The sequence below is a fragment of the Chrysemys picta genome, chromosome 17, assembly GCF_011386835.1.
Source record: "Chrysemys picta bellii isolate R12L10 chromosome 17, ASM1138683v2, whole genome shotgun sequence".
Taxonomy (NCBI): domain Eukaryota; kingdom Metazoa; phylum Chordata; order Testudines; family Emydidae; genus Chrysemys; species Chrysemys picta.
The window spans coordinates 21,989,614-22,007,625 of NC_088807.1; the positions used below are offsets into that span (position 1 = coordinate 21,989,614).

An 18,012-nucleotide genomic window follows, 5' to 3' on the forward strand; every position below is an offset into this window, starting at 1 on the left:
CTGCGTGCTGTCCCCTCCATAATATTTGTGAAGGGAAGGGTGAAAGCTTCACTCAGGCATGGACCTCCGAGGTTCAACACCTGGAGGCTGAATTTGCACAGCCAGAGAGCAGGGCTATTACAGGGGCCCAGCGCGGGGCTGCAAGGATTAGGGATGCCTTGAGGGAGCAATTTGAGGCTGAAAACCAGCAGTGATATCTGGTGCCCTGCAGGGGAGTGAAGTGCAGTAGTTCCAATCTTTAGGAATCAGTGTTTGCTAAGCAGACAAGCAGACTTGCAGTGCCTGTTTATTTCCTGGGCTAAGAAGTCTTTTACTTTAGGCAATAATAAAGAATGTTTTCAAAGCCAAAGAATCCATTTATTGAAAAGAAAAAAAATGTATTTATTGAAAAGAAACAAGGGGGTGGAGTGGGGAACGGTAAATCACAGATTCGCATCTGTCCTGTCTGGTGTGCTGTGCAGTGAGTGCTGCACTTCAGGACAGCTATACTGCATGGTGATGGGGATTGAGTGCAGAGGGTAAGGGTCGTGGTTTTCAGGGTTGGGTGGTGAAGATACTGGTGTTGGAGGCAGTGGGTGGCATGAAGAACACGGAAGTTGGGGAAAGTGGGTTGGAGGTGACAGTGGGGCACAACGGAAAGAGTTTTGGGACAAGGGCTGTGGGGGGGTGGCCTTTGCGTTTGCGGTACTGCTCCTCTTTCTGCATGGCTACAGCTCCTGGATAGCGTCTGCTTGGCGCTCCAGGATGAGCCGATCCGTGCTTTGCCGCCGGTGTGCTGGGTTTTCCTGGCGGATCCTGCTTTCTCTCTCCCTCCAGTTCTGTGCTTTCTCATTCTCTTTAATAGATTGCCACATCACTTCTTGCAGCATGTCTTCTTTGCTTTTTCATGGTCTCTTCCTGAGTGTTTGCAGTCTCTGAGCAGGCGATAAGAGGGATGGCTGAGGTCTCAAGGTTTATGCAGCTGTATAGGAAAAATGCAACATTTCACAGAGGCAGCATTGTTTATAGCAGACAGAGTAATGATTTCCCCCGCATTTAAGGAGTAGAAAACACACAGGGTCTACACAATAGCATAATTTTCCTGTCCAAAACAGAGCACACATATCCCATGGGAGCCTCAAAATGGTGAGTAAGGGGGACTGATTGTTTCAGGGCTGCACTGTCCTCTGGGTTTCTGTGCCTTGGGGAGAGCCAACAGCTTCAGGGGCCACCTATACTGAACATTGTCCCAACATTTTCCACAGGAGTTCGTCCTGGACGATATCTCGCTGCTGAGGATGACCTGGGAAACAAGGGAGGGTCTTCTACTGCAATGCGGCTTCCACCCTGGCCCATGTGCAGCTTGCCTGTGTGCAGCAATGGTCCCCCCGCCCCTCACGGCACAGTGGCACGGACACGTTAGCCTGGCTGGGACATGGACCACGGTGGTTCTCCCGATAAACCTGAGCAAGCGCATTGCACACGTTCTGGATGAGACATTTGAGGAGATTACCGAGGCCAATTACCGCGATGTGATAAACCACATCAATGCGCTATTCCGCATCTAGGCATGCATGCCTAACCCTCCTCTCCCAAACAGCCCGCACCGAAAAAATTCCTTCCCAAAACAAAAAACCGCTTACCGGGAACCTGCTCTTCTGTTTGTCCTCCACCAAGTACCGGCCGCTGCGACTGGCTACCTTCCTCCTGCTCAAGAAGAGCTCCTGGCTGCATGGCTCCAGGGATTCCGGGGTGTCTCCATCCGGCCCACCACCATCACTCCCGTTTTTCTCCTCCTCCTCCTCCTCTTCCTCCTCCCCCCCCACCCGCTCTGAAGTGTCCATGGTGGTGCTCGGAGTGGAGGTGGGGTTAACCCCAAGTATCGCTGTCACGGACTCACAGATCGTGCCCACTCTTGGCCCCGTGCGGTCCGTGGGGGGTGCCCCTTTTAGTGAGACAGCCCTTCTCGGGGGTCCACTCTCTCTAGGGGTCAGGCCCCTCCACCTCCTGGATCCGCACCTCTCAGAGCCCTAGCACACCTGTTTCTTGCCGTGGGCCCCCTCGGGGAGTCCACTCGCTCTGGACCCCGGGGCCTCCACCCCCAAAGGGGTTGATGCAACCCTGTTCTCTAGACTGGAGTGACTCTCAGCCAGCATGAAACAGGAGGGTTTATTGAGAGTTGAACACAGCACAGGAAACTCTCAGGGCCTCAGGCCTGGCCTCCCTCAGCCCAGCACATCCCAGTCTCCCCTGCATCCAGGTGGGCTCTGCCTGCTCCCCCTCTCCAGCCCAGAGCCCCCCTGCTCCCAGCGGGGCATCTGATATCACCGGCCCCGGGCCCCGCCTCTGTCCATTGTCTTCTCTCCAGGTAAACAGGGTTTTAAACCAGGGCCTCCTCTCCTCGCTTCTGTCCTCTGGCTGGAACCGGCTGGTTAGGTCACTGGGTCCTCACTCTGCAGCCCATTGTCCGCCCACTGGACAGAACCGGCTGCGTCTCCTCAGCTGGGCCTCCGGATCACCAGGTCGCCAGGTCACCGGTCGCTGGGATATCCAACCTCCCGACCATCGGCTGGGTCCCCAAGTCCTCTCTCTGGTCCTCTGCAAAACACACTCCCTCTCCCCTCATTAAACCAGCAACACCCAGGGAAACTGAGTCCCACCCCCTCCGCATGCAAACCATTGAAACTCCACAGAAAACAAGAAAACCCCCCACTTCATCACAATCGCATCCAGCTCTTTGTAGAATCGGCAGGTCGTGGGGGGAGCACCCGAGCGGCCATTTGCGTCGCAGGCTTTGCAGTAGGCACTCCGCAGCTCCTTCACTTTAATCCTGCACTGCAGGGCTTCCCGGTCATGGCCTCTTTCCATCATGTCCTTTGATACCTTCCCGAAGGTATCGTAATTCCTACGGCTGGAGCACAGCTGGGACTGGACAGCTTCCTCCCCCCAAACACTGATGAGGTCCAGCAACTCGCCATTGCTCCATGCTGGGGCTCGCTTGGCGCGTGGAGGCATGGTCACCTGGAAAGATTCGCTGATAGCACTCCACACCATGCCGAGCTGAGCAAACAGGAAGGGGATTTTTAAAATTCCCGGGGAATGTAAAGGGTCGGTCATATGGTTGGTTACCTGAGGCCAGGGCAGTAGAGTTTGAACTGATGACCAGAGTGGCTAGAACAGGCATTGTGGGATACTGCCGAATAATTCTGGAGGCCAGTCCCAGCACATTGGGTGGCCACACTGGCGCCGCAGCACTGCAGCGGCAGCACAATACTCGCTATTCCTCTCGGGGACGTGGAGTATGTGCAGAGCTGCAACCACGGAGATACAGCGCTGCAAATGCCTCGCCAGTGTGGACGGGGAGTGAGTTACAGCGCTGGGGGCGGCTTTACAGCGCTGCAACTCGCAAGTGTAGCCCAGGCCTGAGAGAAAACTCTCGCTCTGGCTGAGGAGCAGAGAGGACCAGGCTGCCTGGGAGAGCGAGCAGGAAGCCTGCGGCAGAGCAGGGCTGGGGAAGGGCAGACAGAGCTGAGGAGTTCTCGTCTGGCAAGTCCCCAGGCTGAGGCTAAAGGCCAGGGGAAGTACTAGGGCTGTAGGGAGGCAGCTGGGGCTGGAAAGGCAGCAGGTCCAACCCCCCTGCCGATGATGAGTGGCCACTTCACACGGCAGTTTGCCCCGAGGGAAGGGGGTAGATGAGAACTGGCAGTGGGTCACTGAGGTCAGGTGGGCTGAGGGGATTAGGGTTCCCTGGGGAGGGGAGACCCAGAGTGTGGGGGCTCTGCTGTGGGGAGCACCCCGAGGTAAGGGGCACCGGGGTCTGGGAGGGACATGGGGCCTGATGTGCTATAGGTGGTGGAGATCAGAAGGAATAGGAAGACACCAGCCAGCAGGAGGCGCTCTGAGGCTAGAACTGAGCTAATTCCCGCTACAGGGAGTGTTTGGAAAATTGTGAAATTTTCTAAAAATATCATGACTTTTTTTTTTTTTACCAGGGTCTTTTAATTTGCCTTCTGTTGGGTTTTTTATGTTGATTTTTGGTCGGGGGGGGGGGGGGGGGGCTGTTTTCTCTGTTAAAAATGTACATGTTATTTCCAGTCTGGATTTGTTTCGCTTCAACATCCAGCCCTCGGATCGTGTTAGCCCTTCCTCTGTTAGACTGAAAAGCCGATTATTAAATCTTCGTTCCCCACGTAGGTACTGATAGACTGGGATCAAGTCACCCCTGGACTTTTTCTCTGTTCAGCGAAACAGCTGGAGCTCCTGGCGTCTCTCGCTCTCAGGCAGGTTTTCTAACCCTTTAATCGTCCGCGTGGCTCTTCTCTGACCACTCGCCAATAGATCAACGTCCTTCTTGAATGGTGGCACCAGAACGGGATACGGGATCCCGGCAGCAGTCACCCCAGGGCCAGATCCCGAGGGGAAATCACCTCTGCTCCTGCTTGAGATTTAGACATCCCAGGATCACATCAAACCTTTCGGCCTGGGAGCTCCGGATCCGTTCAGGTGATTCTTCACCAGTGCCCCCCCCCCCCCCCCGCCCCGCTGCATGTTTGTCAGAAGGCGGGGGAGGGAAGGGGCACGGCTGTCTAGTTACTGCCGCAGCTGAGTAATTTGGGACGCTGAAACCCCACTTGCCAAACCAGAGTCACAGGTCAAAGCGAGCCCAAGCTCACAGACATACCAAGTCACTCACACACACACAGAGCAGATCTGAGCCCAGCCACCAGGGGGCAGCAGGGACACACTGTCACGAAGCGGGGGATTTTCGTAGTGTTTTGCATGAATACTGTGTGTGCCTCAGTTTCCCTGTGCGCTGCATGTGTAACAAGGTGGTGGGTGAGGGTTGGTTGGTGCAGAGGACCAGGTGTGACCTCGCCTGGCAGCTGGAACCCCAGACAATGGCCTGGAGACGGGAACCCGAACAACTGGTGACCTGGTGACTAAGAGGCCCACCCCATAGCTTGGCCATCAGCCGGTTCTGGCCAGTGGTAGGACAATGGGCTGAGAAGAGACGGATCCGGTGATGGGTTTGCCTGGGACCGAAGACACAGGGCGGAGGAGGGGCTGTGGGGAGGTGATATCGGACGGTCGGCTGGAAGCAGCTCGCTCTGGGCTGGGGACAAAGAGCAGCCGAAGCCCACCTGGATTGGGACAGACCCGGCTGGACGGTGCTGAGACGGGCCAGGCCCGAGCTCCTGAGAACTGCCTGGGCTGGGTTCGGCCGTACAATAAACCTCCTGTTTTACACTGGCTGGAGATCAGGGGCATCGCTCCCTCTGGGGGTGGCAGCCCCAGGGGGTCCGAACAAGGGGGGAGGGAGCCAGGCGGGCTGGAGGCTCAGAGGTGAGGCCCCAGGAGGTGGCGGGGCCAGAGGGCCTAACCCCGGAGAGCGAGTGCGACCCTCGGGGGGGGCTGTTACACCAAAGCGGGGTCTCCCAGGGGCCGTACGGAGCCGAGAGAGCCCAGGGCCTGGGAGTCCATCACACACACACCCAGAGTGGGGGCATTTCTGATCACAGCCACCCCTGCCTTCAGAGTCAGGTGAGAATTACCTCATTGCAGTCCCAAACTGACCAAAGGACGGGGGGTGACTCACTGAAGGCTTGGCTACACTTGCAGATGTAGAGCGCTGTGAGTTAAACCAGCCTTCGTAGAGCGCAGTAGGGAAAACGTTGCAATCTGTCCACACGGACAGCTGCAAGCGCGCTGGCGTGGCCACATTTGTGACACTTGCAGTGGCATTGGGAGCGGTGCATTATGGGCAGCTATCCCAGCATGGAAGTGACTGCAATGTGCTTTTCAAATGGTGGAGTGGGGCTGGGGTGCAGTGTGACAGGGAGTGTGCTGTGTGTATGTGGGGGGAGAGTGGCTTTTTGGGGGGCTGAGAGCATGTCAGCATGCTGTCTTGTAAGTTCAGGCAGCAGCAGACCCCCCCTCCCCCCCACCTCTCTCTCTCACAGCATTCCACAGTAATGGTTGCTTTGTCTCGGACCAGATAAGCAGCTGGATGTCGGAGCTTTCGAAGGGCCTGTCACGGAGTATGGGGGACTCAGGGCCCTGCACCCCCGGCTTCCTGCGATTCATCATGACTCTCAGCCAGCCAGTAAAGCAGAAGGTTTATTTAGCTGACAGGAACACAGTCCAAGACAGGTCTTGCAGGCACAGACAACAGGACCCCCCTCAGTTGGGTACATCTTGGGGTCTCAGGGCACCCAAGCCCTCTTGCGAGGTCAGAGCCCCATCTGCCTCCCAGCCATCTCTCCAGCCAGCTCCTGAAACTCTCCCTTCAGCGACCCCTCCCACCGCCTTTGTTCAGTTTCCCGGGCAAAGGTGTCACCTGGCCTCTAACCTCTTCCTGGGTTCTCATGTTACATGCTCAGGTATTCTCCGTCGGTCAGTCTCCCATCCCCAATGCAGACCATCCTAGCCACACTCCCCTGTCAGCATTCACAGACCACAGTAAGAACAGTCCCAGTTCGTCACAGGCATATCCGCATTCCTACAGCGATTCCAAAACAATGACAAGAGTGGCCACTTGATTTAAGGAGATTGTGGGATGTTTCTGGAGGCTGATCAAAGCGCAGTAACGCAATACCTCGTTCAAACTGGCACTGTGGCGCTCCAGAGGGGGCACACCAAGCGTTGTTCCACTCACCGAGGTGGATTCCAGGAGCGCTCCAGCCATGGAGTCAGAGTGCTCTACATGCCTTGCCAGTGTGGACGTGGAGTGAGCTAGTATGCCCGGGGCTGCTTTAATGTGCTGTAACTCGCAAGTATAGCCAAGCCCTCAGAGTCCAACAGATCCTTTTGTTGCTGCCTAAGCCAGTGTCCTTTGTTCCTGTGAGGCTGGGCTGGGTTTATCCCATCCATGCCCTGGCGAGGTGTGAACTGCCCCCTGCTCCTGGAGAGTTTTTGCCAGGACTTGCTTTAAGCCACGAGGACACATTTTCAGCCTCATAACTATATCCATGAAATTAGAAGCTATAACAACACTGCTTGGTGCATCATGAGCCTTCTGAAGACACCCGACGTGACAAACTCTGCAGTGGATCCCACACAATCATATTATAAGGATGAACATGGGGGTGGAGGGTGTTCCCCCGAGGTACAGAGTGTTACAGCTGAGGACTAGGAGGCTCAGGGGGGCTCTTTAAGCAGGAGTTAAGGGAAACTGAGGCAACGGGGAGATGGCTGATGGCTGGGCACCTGGGGCAGATGGACGTGAGTCAGTCGTGTCTCTCCAGGCCGATCTGTGGGTCTGGAGGCTGCAGGGGCCAGGATCTCGGGGGGTGGAGGGGAGCATTTTGTGCAGGGGCCAGGATGGTGGAGCTGAGGGGACTCCTCCGCACATCACTGAATGGCAAGAAAGCCTCATTCAATGGAAAACAGCTCCCACCCCCTACCCCTGCAGGGGGGATTCAGAACTGCTCCACTCTGTGTCCTAGCCCCCGCACTGCTCACAGCAACTGGCGATTCCCATGTCGCCCCAGAGGCAGGGCCTGGGGGCGGGGACCAGGGCCCTTGCAGGGAAGTCCCAAGCTGGGGATTGGCTGTGGGGCTCTCTCTGTGCCCACGTTGTCCGGCCTGGGGTCCTGAGGAGGGGAACATCAGGATCACTGATCTCTCCTTTGGGCACCGCCCAGGTGTTATACCAGTAAAAACTAGCAGGATCTTATTAAAGGGGACAAGATAAAGATGTCACATTTATTATGATAACAATTTGATTTATGACCAATAACTAATATCTTAATCCTTATACACACACATTATACCTAATACCTACACACACACACACACACTAACACACACACACACACCCATCAGATGTTCTGCAGCTGCTGCATAGTTACCAGTCCTGCTTGAGTCTGTGGCTTGAGTTTGCAGCTTGGGTTTGTAGCTTGTGGCGGTAACTGGCCAGGAAAGCCGGGCACAAGGACGAGCTGGGTCTCTGTTGGGCGCACCGATTCCCTTCCATGTTGGCAGCAGAATGTTACCGTCCTCCGAAGTTTTCCATCTCACCCATCCTTTTTGTAGGCTTTAGTTTGAATCCAGAGTCTATAGGTCTTGCTGTGTCACGCTGCCTCTGGGTTTGGTGATTGATCACCCGTCAATTGCAGACATGACTTTCAGCCTGGGACCGGGCTTTGATCTTCCTTCTATTGTACCTTTTCTTTTTAGGGTGGATTCTTCTTACTTTGTTAGGGCTCTTGTCTGCCTCTTCAGCCCTTGGTGTTTGAACTCTATTTCATCAGGACAGGCTGGGGCTGGAGGTTGATTCCATCATCCATACATCCCTCATTCACACATCTAAACTAAACTAATAAGATTACAGCCGGGTTTGCAAAAATGAAGGTTGCAGCAAGCCCTTACAAAATGGAGTCAGCGTTTTAAAATGGGGTTTGAATTACAATATGGCAAACAGTGAACAGAAGTTACAATATAGACAAGTACAATGGATGGCAAACAGTGAACAGAAGTTACAATATAGACAAGTTTCAGAGTAGCGGCCGTGTTAGTCTGTATCCGCAAAAAGAACAGGAGTACTTGTGGCACCTTAGAGACTAACAAATTTATTAGAGCATAAGCATAATATAGAGAAGTACAATGGATGGCAAACAGTGAAGAGAAGTTACACTGTAGGCAAGTGTAATGAATGGTGAACAGAAGTTCCAAGACTGAAACAGTGCAAGTCTCAGTGATTTAAGCAGGAATTGGATTGATAGTGAAACGTACAAAGGCAGCTGACTGAACAGCTATGGCTCTTAACAAGCATCTTAACTGTTAATTAGCCAGTTATTTAGGGTTACCATTCGTCCGGATTCCCCCGGACATGTCCGGCTTTTTCGGGTTAAAAATAGCGTCCGGGGGGAATTTGTCAATGTCCGGACTTCCCCTCCTCCCCCCTCCCATACAGAGCGTGCGCGCGGCTTACAGAGCAGCCGGTGCTCCAACAGCCAGAGCCAGAGCCCTGCCTTCACTTCCCCCTCCTCCCTCCTGAAACTTGACACCCCCCCTCCTCTCCCTCCCTCCCTCCCTCCCTGCACTCACAGATCGGGGCTGTTCCTCTGGAGCTCCGACCCTGCTCCCCTCCCCCGCTGTCGAGCGCGCTGCTCTGCAGCACAGTAAGGGGGCCGGGGGCCAGAGAAGCGGCAGAGAGGTTCGGGGGGGGGGTAGTCAAGAGACAGGGAGCAGGGGGAGGGTTGAATGGGTCAGGGAGTTCGGGGGGGGCTGTCTGGGGGTTGGGGGTGTAAGGTTTTGGGTAGTCAGGGTACAGGTGGGGGGGTCTCAGGAGGGGGCAGTTAGGGGACAAGGAGCGGGGGGGTGTTTGGGAGTTCTGGGGGGGCTGTCTGGGGGTTGGGGGTGTAAGGTTTTGGGCAGTCAGGGTACAGGTGGGGGGGTCTTAGGAGGGGGCAGTTAGGGGACAAGGAACAGGGAGGCTTAGGTAGGGGGTGGGGTTCTGGAGGGCAGTTAGGAGCAGGGGTCCCAGGAGGGGGGGGACAGGGAGCAGAGGGGTTTAGATGGGTCAGGAGTTCTGGGGGGGGCTGTCAGGGGGTGGGGGTGTGGATAAGGGTTGGGGCAGTCAGGGGACAGGTAGGGGGTAGGGTCCTAGGGGGCCAGTTAGGATGCGGGGGGGTCTCAGGAGGGGGCAGTCAGGGGACAAGGAGCGGGGGGAGGTCGGGAGTTCGGGTGGGGCTTTCTGGGGGGGGTGTGGATAAGGTTTTGGGCAGTCAGGGTACAGGTAGGGGGTAGGGTCCTGGGGGGCAGTTAGGGAGAGGGGTCTTAGGAAGGGGCAGTTAGGGGATAAGGAACAGGGAGGCTTAGGTAGGGGGTGGGGTTCTGGAGGGCAGTTAGGAGCAGGGGTCCCAGGAGGGGGCAGTCAGGGGACAGGGAGCAGAGGGGTTTAGATGGGTCAGGAGTTCTGGGGGGGGCTGTCAGGGGGTGGGGGTGTGGATAAGGGTTGGGGCAGTCAGGGGACAGGTAGGGGGTAGGGTCCTAGGGGGCCAGTTAGGTTGTGGGGAAGGTCTGAGGAGGAGGCAGTCAGGGGACAAGAGGCAGGGAGGCTTAGGGAGGGGGTGGAGTCTTGGGGGGCAGTCAGGGGACAAGGAGTGGGGGGGAGGGTTGGGGGTTCTGAGGGGGCAGGAAGTGGGAGGGAGTGGAAGGGACAGGGGCGGGGCTAGGGTGGGGCTCCTCCCGTCCTCTTTTTTGATTGTTGAAATATGGTAACCCTACAGTTATTGGGGTAAACGGTTTTATGAATGAATGTTGTTTCATTCATAAAACTTTACTTATGAAGTTACATTAATAAAGTAAACAATTAAAAACTATTTCATTCATCAGTCCTACACAGGGATCACTCTCCCTTCGCCCCCCGGCTCACGATGATGGATCCCTCAGCCCAGCGGGGAAGGGACAGGACGACCCCATGGAGGGGATGTAAACAGCCGGCGCCAATTGGTCACAGGCATCAGACCCTTCTGCAGCTTCACCCAGAGTCAGGGTGTGAACCCCGGCGCCCTGCCCAACTGATGCCCTTCCCCAGAGGGGCTGCAACCCAGTGCTGGGTGAGGGATTCCCATATAACCAGCCCACACCCCCCACCCCATCTCCCCCAGGTGTTACACACATTCCCGGCACGGGCACAGGGAGGCTGTGGAGTGCCCAGGTTGGGCTGGTTTGTGGGTCTGTGTTTATTACAAAACTGGAGATTAATATAAACATAAACAGCCACCTCGGCACATCCCCTCCCCCTCCCAGTGCTGAGCCCCTCCGGCCCCTACATTTGGGTCTGGGTGGGGCAGGGGGACAGCAGCTCCATGGGATGGGGCTGTAGTGGGGGGAGGGCAGCGTCCCCCCTAAATCTTCCTTAGAAGCAGTTCTCAGGGCTGGCGCTGCAGGGGGGTGAGTCTGTCATGTCCCATAGCTGCGGGGGGCTCTCACTGCGGGGCCCCCTGGCTCACGTTGATCGCGGCGTACACGCTGGGCTGGGCGGGCGCGGGGGCAGGGGCTGGGTCACCCCGCTTGGCCTGCAGCGTCTGGCCGTCCAGCTCGGCGTAGGTGAGTCCATCAGCAGTGGGGTCGGGCTCCTGGGGCTGGCAGGGGAGAGAGTCACTGGGGTGTGAATCCACTAACCCCGCCCCCCCACACACACACCTGGTGATCCCATAAGCCCACCCCCCTCCCAGCAGCCCGAGCTCCACCCTAAACTACTGAGTATGCCAAGAAAGGTGTGGGGGGGGGGGGCTGTGAGGGGGCTGCTGGGGCCCATGAGAGCCAGGGTTGAGGGTCAGGCCCCATGGGGGAACAGGGGACATTTACCAGGGTCTGCAGCTCTTTCCCTTCATCGATGGAGGCGTCTGTGGAACAGAGACACCCGCTGAGCTGCACCCCTGGCTGGCCCCGAGCAGAACCCCACACCCAGCTCCGACCCCTCTGTCCAGCCAGGGGCTCAGAGCCCTGCACAGCCAGCCCCGCCCACCCCACAGCATGGGCCAGGGTCATTAGCCCCATGTTACAGAGAGGAAAACTGAGGCACAGAGACGTCTGGGGAGTTACAGCGGGGGCAGGGGTTGGGAGTCCGAACACCTGTGTTCTCGCCCTGGCTCGGGAGGGGAGTGGGGTCTAGACTAGTGGTTAGAGCAGGGGGCTGGGAGCCGGGAGTGGGTGGGGAACTAGACCTGGAAGGGACGGTGGCCCCAAGGAGCTCCTGGGAGTCCGACACTCTCAGCTGACACCAGCTACCTCTGGGATCCTCTCCTTAGTCCCACCCAGTAGCAGCTGTAAATCAGGCCCCGCCCCATATGGGTGGAGCCCCCACAAGCCCCTCCCCTCCCCAGGGGTCCTGCCCCACTATGATACCCCCTTGGGTGTGTTACTCACAGGTGGGGTCTTCCTGAGTCGGTGTCTCTAATGCCACCATAGGGCTGGTGCTAAAAGAGAAAATTCCCTTGTAAAGGTCACGATACAGACTAACACGGCTGCTACTCTGAAACCTTGTAAAGGTCATATCCCCCCAACACACCCAGAGAGCCCCCCATCCTGCCTCACACACTGAACCCAGTTCCCTAAGCCCCCCTTCCCCCAACCACCAGACCCCACCCCACCCCGCTCTAACCACTAGACCCCACTCTACTCCCAGAGGCAGATATAGAACCCAGGACTTCTGGTCACCCCCCCACACACACACCTCCCTGCTCTAACCACTTCTGGTCACACCCCCATCCCTGAGCTGGGAGAGAACCCAGGAGCCCTGTGACCCCGGCATGTCCATCGGGACGGGGGAGGAGCCGGGTTCCTACCTGCTCGGTCTCCGTGCAGCTCCTTTTCCTGCAGAGGGACACAAACCAGAATCCCCCATGAGCCGATTGGGATCCCCCGGTCCCAGCGCCCGGCCACTCACCCCCACAGGGCAGCAGGGATGGGGGAGCCTGGGGGGTCCCCTCTGCTGCTGGTGCTGAGCCTGGATCCCTGCTGGGGTGGGACGGACCAGCAGGGGGCAGCGCAACACCATAGCATGTACTGGGGGGAGGGGCAGATTAACTCGGGGGGCTTTTCCTGTCCCCAATCCTCCCTCGTTAGTGACTCATTATAACGAACCTGATCCAGGCCGGACGGCTCCTCTGTCACCCCAGGTACCTGAGAAGCACAGTGCCAGCGGCTCGTTATATGGGGACCTTTAGCCCGGCACTGAGACGCAGCCACCTCTGGGGCGGCACAGCTGTGTGTACAGGGATTACACATGGAACAGCGCCCTCTGCTGAGCCCCCCCCTTGGCTTTCCCGGCACAGTCCCCCATCCAAGCCGTGACCCCATCCAGCCCTGCTTAGCGGCAGGTTTAACCCTTCCCTCGCTGGGTGGGGCACTTACTGGCTTGGGTTATTCTGAAGCAGACGAAGGCCACAAGGAGGAGGAGGAGGACGAAGCCGGCGGCTGCCGCACTCACCCCGGCGATGATGGGGCTGGTCAGACCCGGAGGTGCCGGCGATTCCGATCCGCCTGGGAAACAGCAGCAGCTGTGAGTGCCGGGAGCGGCTGGTCTGTTCCCCCCACAGCCCCTCCCACCCCAGGTGGCACCCAAGGGGCTGGGACACCGCAGGGCGCAGGCAGCAGAAAATTCTATGGGGAGGATTTGGGGGGCCCAGGGCATCAAGTGGGGTCAGAGCCAGCAAGATTTGGGGGGTTGGGTGCACTAGAGAGTGCTGGGTTGCAGGGCGGGGGCTCGGTAGGGGGCTCTCTCCCCATCAGTCAGGGCTGGCCCCACTAGCGCAGCGCTATGGGGCGCTGTCTGATCCAGCCTGGGTGTCATTTCCAGTCCCCTCCCATATGGTGCAATGGCACCAGCCAGGCCTGACCGCACCATCTCTGGCCAATGGGCCCATCTAGCCCGGTATCCCGCCTCCCATGCTGGCTGTTCCTGGCTGCTTCGCAGGGAGCTCCAGCTCCCCACACCCTGCCTGTGGCCACTGATGGGCCCAGCTGCCCCCAGAGGAAGCCTCTGGCTGCCACATTAGTGGCGGGTTCGTGTCGGAGCAGGAGGCTTCTCTCCCCTCCCAGATCCATTGGTGGGGAGGAGTCACTGCCCTTGAGAACAGCCTCTGTCTCTCCCCCGAGCAACCACTGGGGGAAGCTGCCCCATAATCTGACTCAATAGATTCCCCCCGGCCCTGGTACCTGGCCCCGCGCTGCCTGGGCGGGTGGGATTCGGTGCCGCTTCAGGCTGTGTCGGGGCAGTTCCCCCTGCAGGAAAGAACAAGCGTCCATCAGGGCAGGGGGAGGGGCTGAAACTCCAACTCAGCGATCACCCCACCCCTACCCCGCAACTCAGCATCTATCCTCAGGGTCATTCTGGGTGGGGGGAGGGAGATTTTTATGGCCAGAGCCAGTGCTGTCTGGGCAGCCCCTGTGCCCCAACTCTCCCGTGCATCCCCAGAGCAGGGGGAGTCCGGGGGAGCCTCCCCTGGCAAAAGCCCCCTGCTCTGCAGCTCCAGATGGGGGTGGGGCTGGGAGCAGGGATACTGAGCTGGGCCCCTCACCTGAAACCACCAGCTGCCCGGGGTCGCTGGGCTGAGAGGAGACGAAGGGCTCAGATCCAGGCTGGGTTGGGTCGGTTCCCCCTGCGGGAATAGAACCAGCGATAACTCAGCATCGAAGGTCAGGGACATTCTGGGTCAGGGGAGGGACCTCTGTCCTCTGTCTGCCTCCTCCTGTTCCTGCCATCTCTGCCCCTTCTCAACGGGACTTTCTCCCTGCCAGCTCTCTACCAGCTGTTTCATCTGGGAATGCTGGGGGCGGACGGAGGAGCTGCTGGCTACTGTCCCCTGCTGTTTTCTTTCTCTCCCCACCACAAAAAAATACCACCCCAGGCTCGAGCTCCCCGCACTTCCACTGCCCGGGAATCCTTGGGGGTCTCCCCACAGCTGTTGTTTCCAGGCTGTTTCTGAGCAGCCAACGTGTGCAGCTCCCACTGCTCTTTAACCCGACAGCCCCCAGCCCAGGTGGGTATCACACAGCCAGCCCTGGAATGTTTCTCCCCACTGGGAACCCCCCAGTGACTCCGTCCCTGCTCCCCGGCCGGGTGTCCCCTCGGCTGGGCTCAGGGCAGAGCCTGGCTCTAAACTGGCTGGCTGGGGGTGGGGCTGGGAGCAGGGATACTGAGCCGGGTCCCTCACCCTGGCCACAGCAGTTTAGAGGGAACTTAGGGGCAGGCTAATCTCTCCTCCCTCCACCCCAAACCTCCAATGGCTGGCTGCTGCTCCCTCCTGGATGGGGACCCCCCAGTGACTCCGACCGGGCATCCCCTCTGCTGGGCCCAGGGCTCAGGGCAGAACTTGGCTCTGAGCATCCCATTGGTGCAGAGGGTCTGGCTGGGTGTGGGGCTGGGAGCGGGGACGTTGAGCTGGGCCCCTCACCTGCTACCACCAGCTGCACGGGGTCGCTGGGCTCTGAGGAGACGTAGGGCTCTGATCGGTTCCGGTAGCTGCAGCTGTAGTTCCCTCCGTGCTGCCGACCCACGGTGGGGATGCGGAACTCGGCCCCGTCCCCAGCAGGGTCCATCTGTCGCGGCGGGTTCAGGTCTCCAGCCTTGTGCAGGAAGAACGTCACATCCCGGCGCTGCCCCTGACACCGGATGGTGACCGTGACCGAAGTGAGGCTCAGAGAGATGGAGGGTCTGGGTAAGCTGGGATCTGCGCACAGGAGACAGGCTGTGAGAGCCAGACCCGGACACCCAGCCAGCCCCGGCCTGCCCGGCCCACCCCAGCCACGGGCAGAGATTCTCTCCCAGATCCCAGAGTTCCCCCCACCCAGAATCCTGCCCTGCAAGCTGGGCCCCCAGCCCCACAGACACCAAGCCGCGGCTCCCTAGTTCTTGGGATCCTCATATGCCCGTGTGTGGCCCCTGCCTCGTTCACTGCATCCGGCCTGCCCTGGGGGCGCGTGGGCACGGCCAAGTACCTTCAGCGCCACCGGCTGGCCACTCGAGGACAAGCCGTCCAGGGCACCAGGTGCACATGCGAGTGGCTAGTCCTGCCCGGCCACGGCTCCATTGTTATTTTCAGCTCAATCAGATCTAGCCCGGGTGCCGCACGCCGGCCCCCAGCTGCAGGGCAGACACCCGACAACAGCCCACAGCTCTAGGGGGACCCGGGGTGACGGTTCCCTGCCTCCGGCCCGGCCACAATCAGGGTCAGGCTCTTCTGGGCAGGGGACAGAACTTCCTCTGGGGCCGGGCCCAGGCTGCAGAACAAGCTCCCCCAACAGCCAAGAGCTCCCCAAACCTCCCCACCTCCAGCGCCCAGACCCTCTGCGGTGAGCACAGACCTTCCCTGGGAAGAGGACGAGGGAGAACGACCCACCCATGACAGATGGGGCCCCGTCGCTAAATGCTTGACTGGCAGGCACCTCAACACCGCTGTGACCAGGGCAGCGTCAGACCATGTGCAGGGTAGAAAGCTGGTGTCCCGTCCCCTCCCAGCTGAGACCCCCCAGTGACTCCATCCCTGCTCCCCGGCCGGGCATCCCCGCTGCTGGGCTCAGGGCAGAGCCTGGCTCTGAGTGGCCCATCGATGCGAGCCCCCGGGGATCTAGCTGGGTGTGGGGCAGGAGATGCTGGGCTGGGCCCCTCACCTGCTACAATGATCTGCACGGGGTCGCTGAGCTCCGAGTAGGTAGCTGGGTGTGTTCTGTCGCTATAAGAACAGGTGTAGCTGCCACCGTGTTGCCGTCTGGCGCTGGTGATGGGAAATTCAGCCTCAGAGCCAGCAGGGTCTGTGTAAGTCAGATAGTTCCCATTTCCAGCCTTGTAGAGGAGGAACCTCATGCCCAGGTACTGATGCCAACATCGGATGGTGATGTTTCCCCCCACGGGGATCACCCCACCGGGACTGACGGAGATGGAGGGTTTGGGGTAGGACCCCTCTGGATTCACAAACAAACAGGCAGTAAGTGGGGGTGACACAAACGGCCTCCGTCTGATTCAATCCTCTGCCCATCTGTCACTCAAGCGTTTTACCCAACGCCCATCCCTGTTGGGGTGCAGGATGGGGAGAGACACAGCGGGGAGGGGGGGGGAGAGATTTCCAATCTCGGATTCCTTCAGTTCTCCAGGGTCAATTCAGCCCTGCCCCCGCTGCAGTCAACGGTGACTCCCGATTGACCCTGTGGGGCTGAGATCAGAATCACCCTCCTTCTGTATTTCTAACATTGTAGCCAAGCTGCAGCTCTGCTGGAGTTGTGCTGAACACAGATTATTCTTTAAAATCTTCTAAAATCCATGTTTACTCCAATTGTCCGGCAATGTGCTGTATGCACAGGAGTGTGGGGTGGGGTTCGTGGGAGAAATCTTTAAGCAAGGCTCCGAAAACCACGTTTGCAAAATCCCCCGGTTGTTCAAACGTTTTCCTGCCCACCCCTGGGGCTCAAACTCTGGTTCTGCTCCGCCCCAAACCGCTCCCAGCCGCTGGGGATTTAGCTCCGCTCTGCACGGTGCCGGGGGCCCCTCTGGGGACGGGATATTCCCAAAGCTGTTCAGGGGACGTTCCGAACGCCGGGCCGGGCTGAGCCGGACCCACGAGCAAAGCAGTGACACGCGCGTGTGCAGCAAGCCGAGGGTGAGACACAACAGTGCCTTGCTCCAGTCCCTCTGCGTGTCAACGTCTTACAGCCTTGCTCTGCCTGACCCGTTCCCCGGGCTCCTGCCAGCTCCCCGGGCACAGTTCGGGGGAGCTGCGGGGTGCCTTCACTCTGTATTTCCTGGGGGCAGAGCTTTGAGTGATGGTGAATTCACCCTGTGTGGTGCCCATCCCTGTAATGAGTGGGGCGAGGTCTCAGTCCCCACCTCTGGGTGTGGAGGGGAGCAGAGGTCTGACAGGATCATGCCTTTGGGGGATCTGCGCCACTCACCCCCCACCCACGTCCCTGATGTGGAAATTCCCTCAGCTGCCCCATTCCCCACAGATACTCACGTCCGGACACCCCGCTCCGCCCGGCCAGCCAGCAGCCTGGAAAGGAGATGGGCCATTAGGGACCAGATCTCAGAACAACTGGATCCTACACCGTGGTCTCAGATCTCCCCCTCCGCCATTGGCATACGCCCCGGTCTCAAATCCCCTCCCGCCCCCATGGGCACATGCCATGGTCTCAGATCCCCCCTGCAATCCGGGAACACGATCTTGTCTCACAACCCCCACCATGGGCACACATCTGGGTCTCAGATTTCCCCCCCATGCCATGGCCGTAAGCCCTGGCTATCTCCAATACTCACCGAGGAGGAGGACAGTGCAAACAGGTGCCATGATGGGGGCAGCGAGGGGCCCCTCAGCGCTGCCGCCAGCACCCCGGTGTCCAACTCCACCGAGCCCCAAATAAGGAAGTCAGCTGCTGGCTGCAGCTACAGGAAGTCGACGTTGTCTCATATGTCCATCACACGTTGTTGCTAATCTGCAGGCGAAGTCTACTGCGGTCAAAGTAAGCAGAGGTCTTTGCAAAACCCAGGAAACCCAGGGACTGTCAGCCTGGCCAGGTGTCATGCAGCTCACA

At 58.7% G+C, this 18,012-nt stretch overlaps 1 long non-coding RNA gene across 1 annotated transcript; it reads right to left on the minus strand.

Moving 5' to 3' along the window:
* Positions 1–9,028: 9,028 nt before the first annotated feature.
* LOC135976384 (uncharacterized) lies at positions 9,029–14,248 on the minus strand. The gene is made up of 6 exons (XR_010593526.1): positions 14,010–14,248; positions 13,648–13,713; positions 12,844–12,972; positions 12,276–12,303; positions 11,857–11,906; positions 9,029–11,069 (listed from the first exon to the last, which is right to left on the minus strand). It is a non-coding gene; the product is annotated as an uncharacterized LOC135976384 (long non-coding RNA).
* Between the last annotated feature and the right edge of the window lie 3,764 nt (positions 14,249–18,012).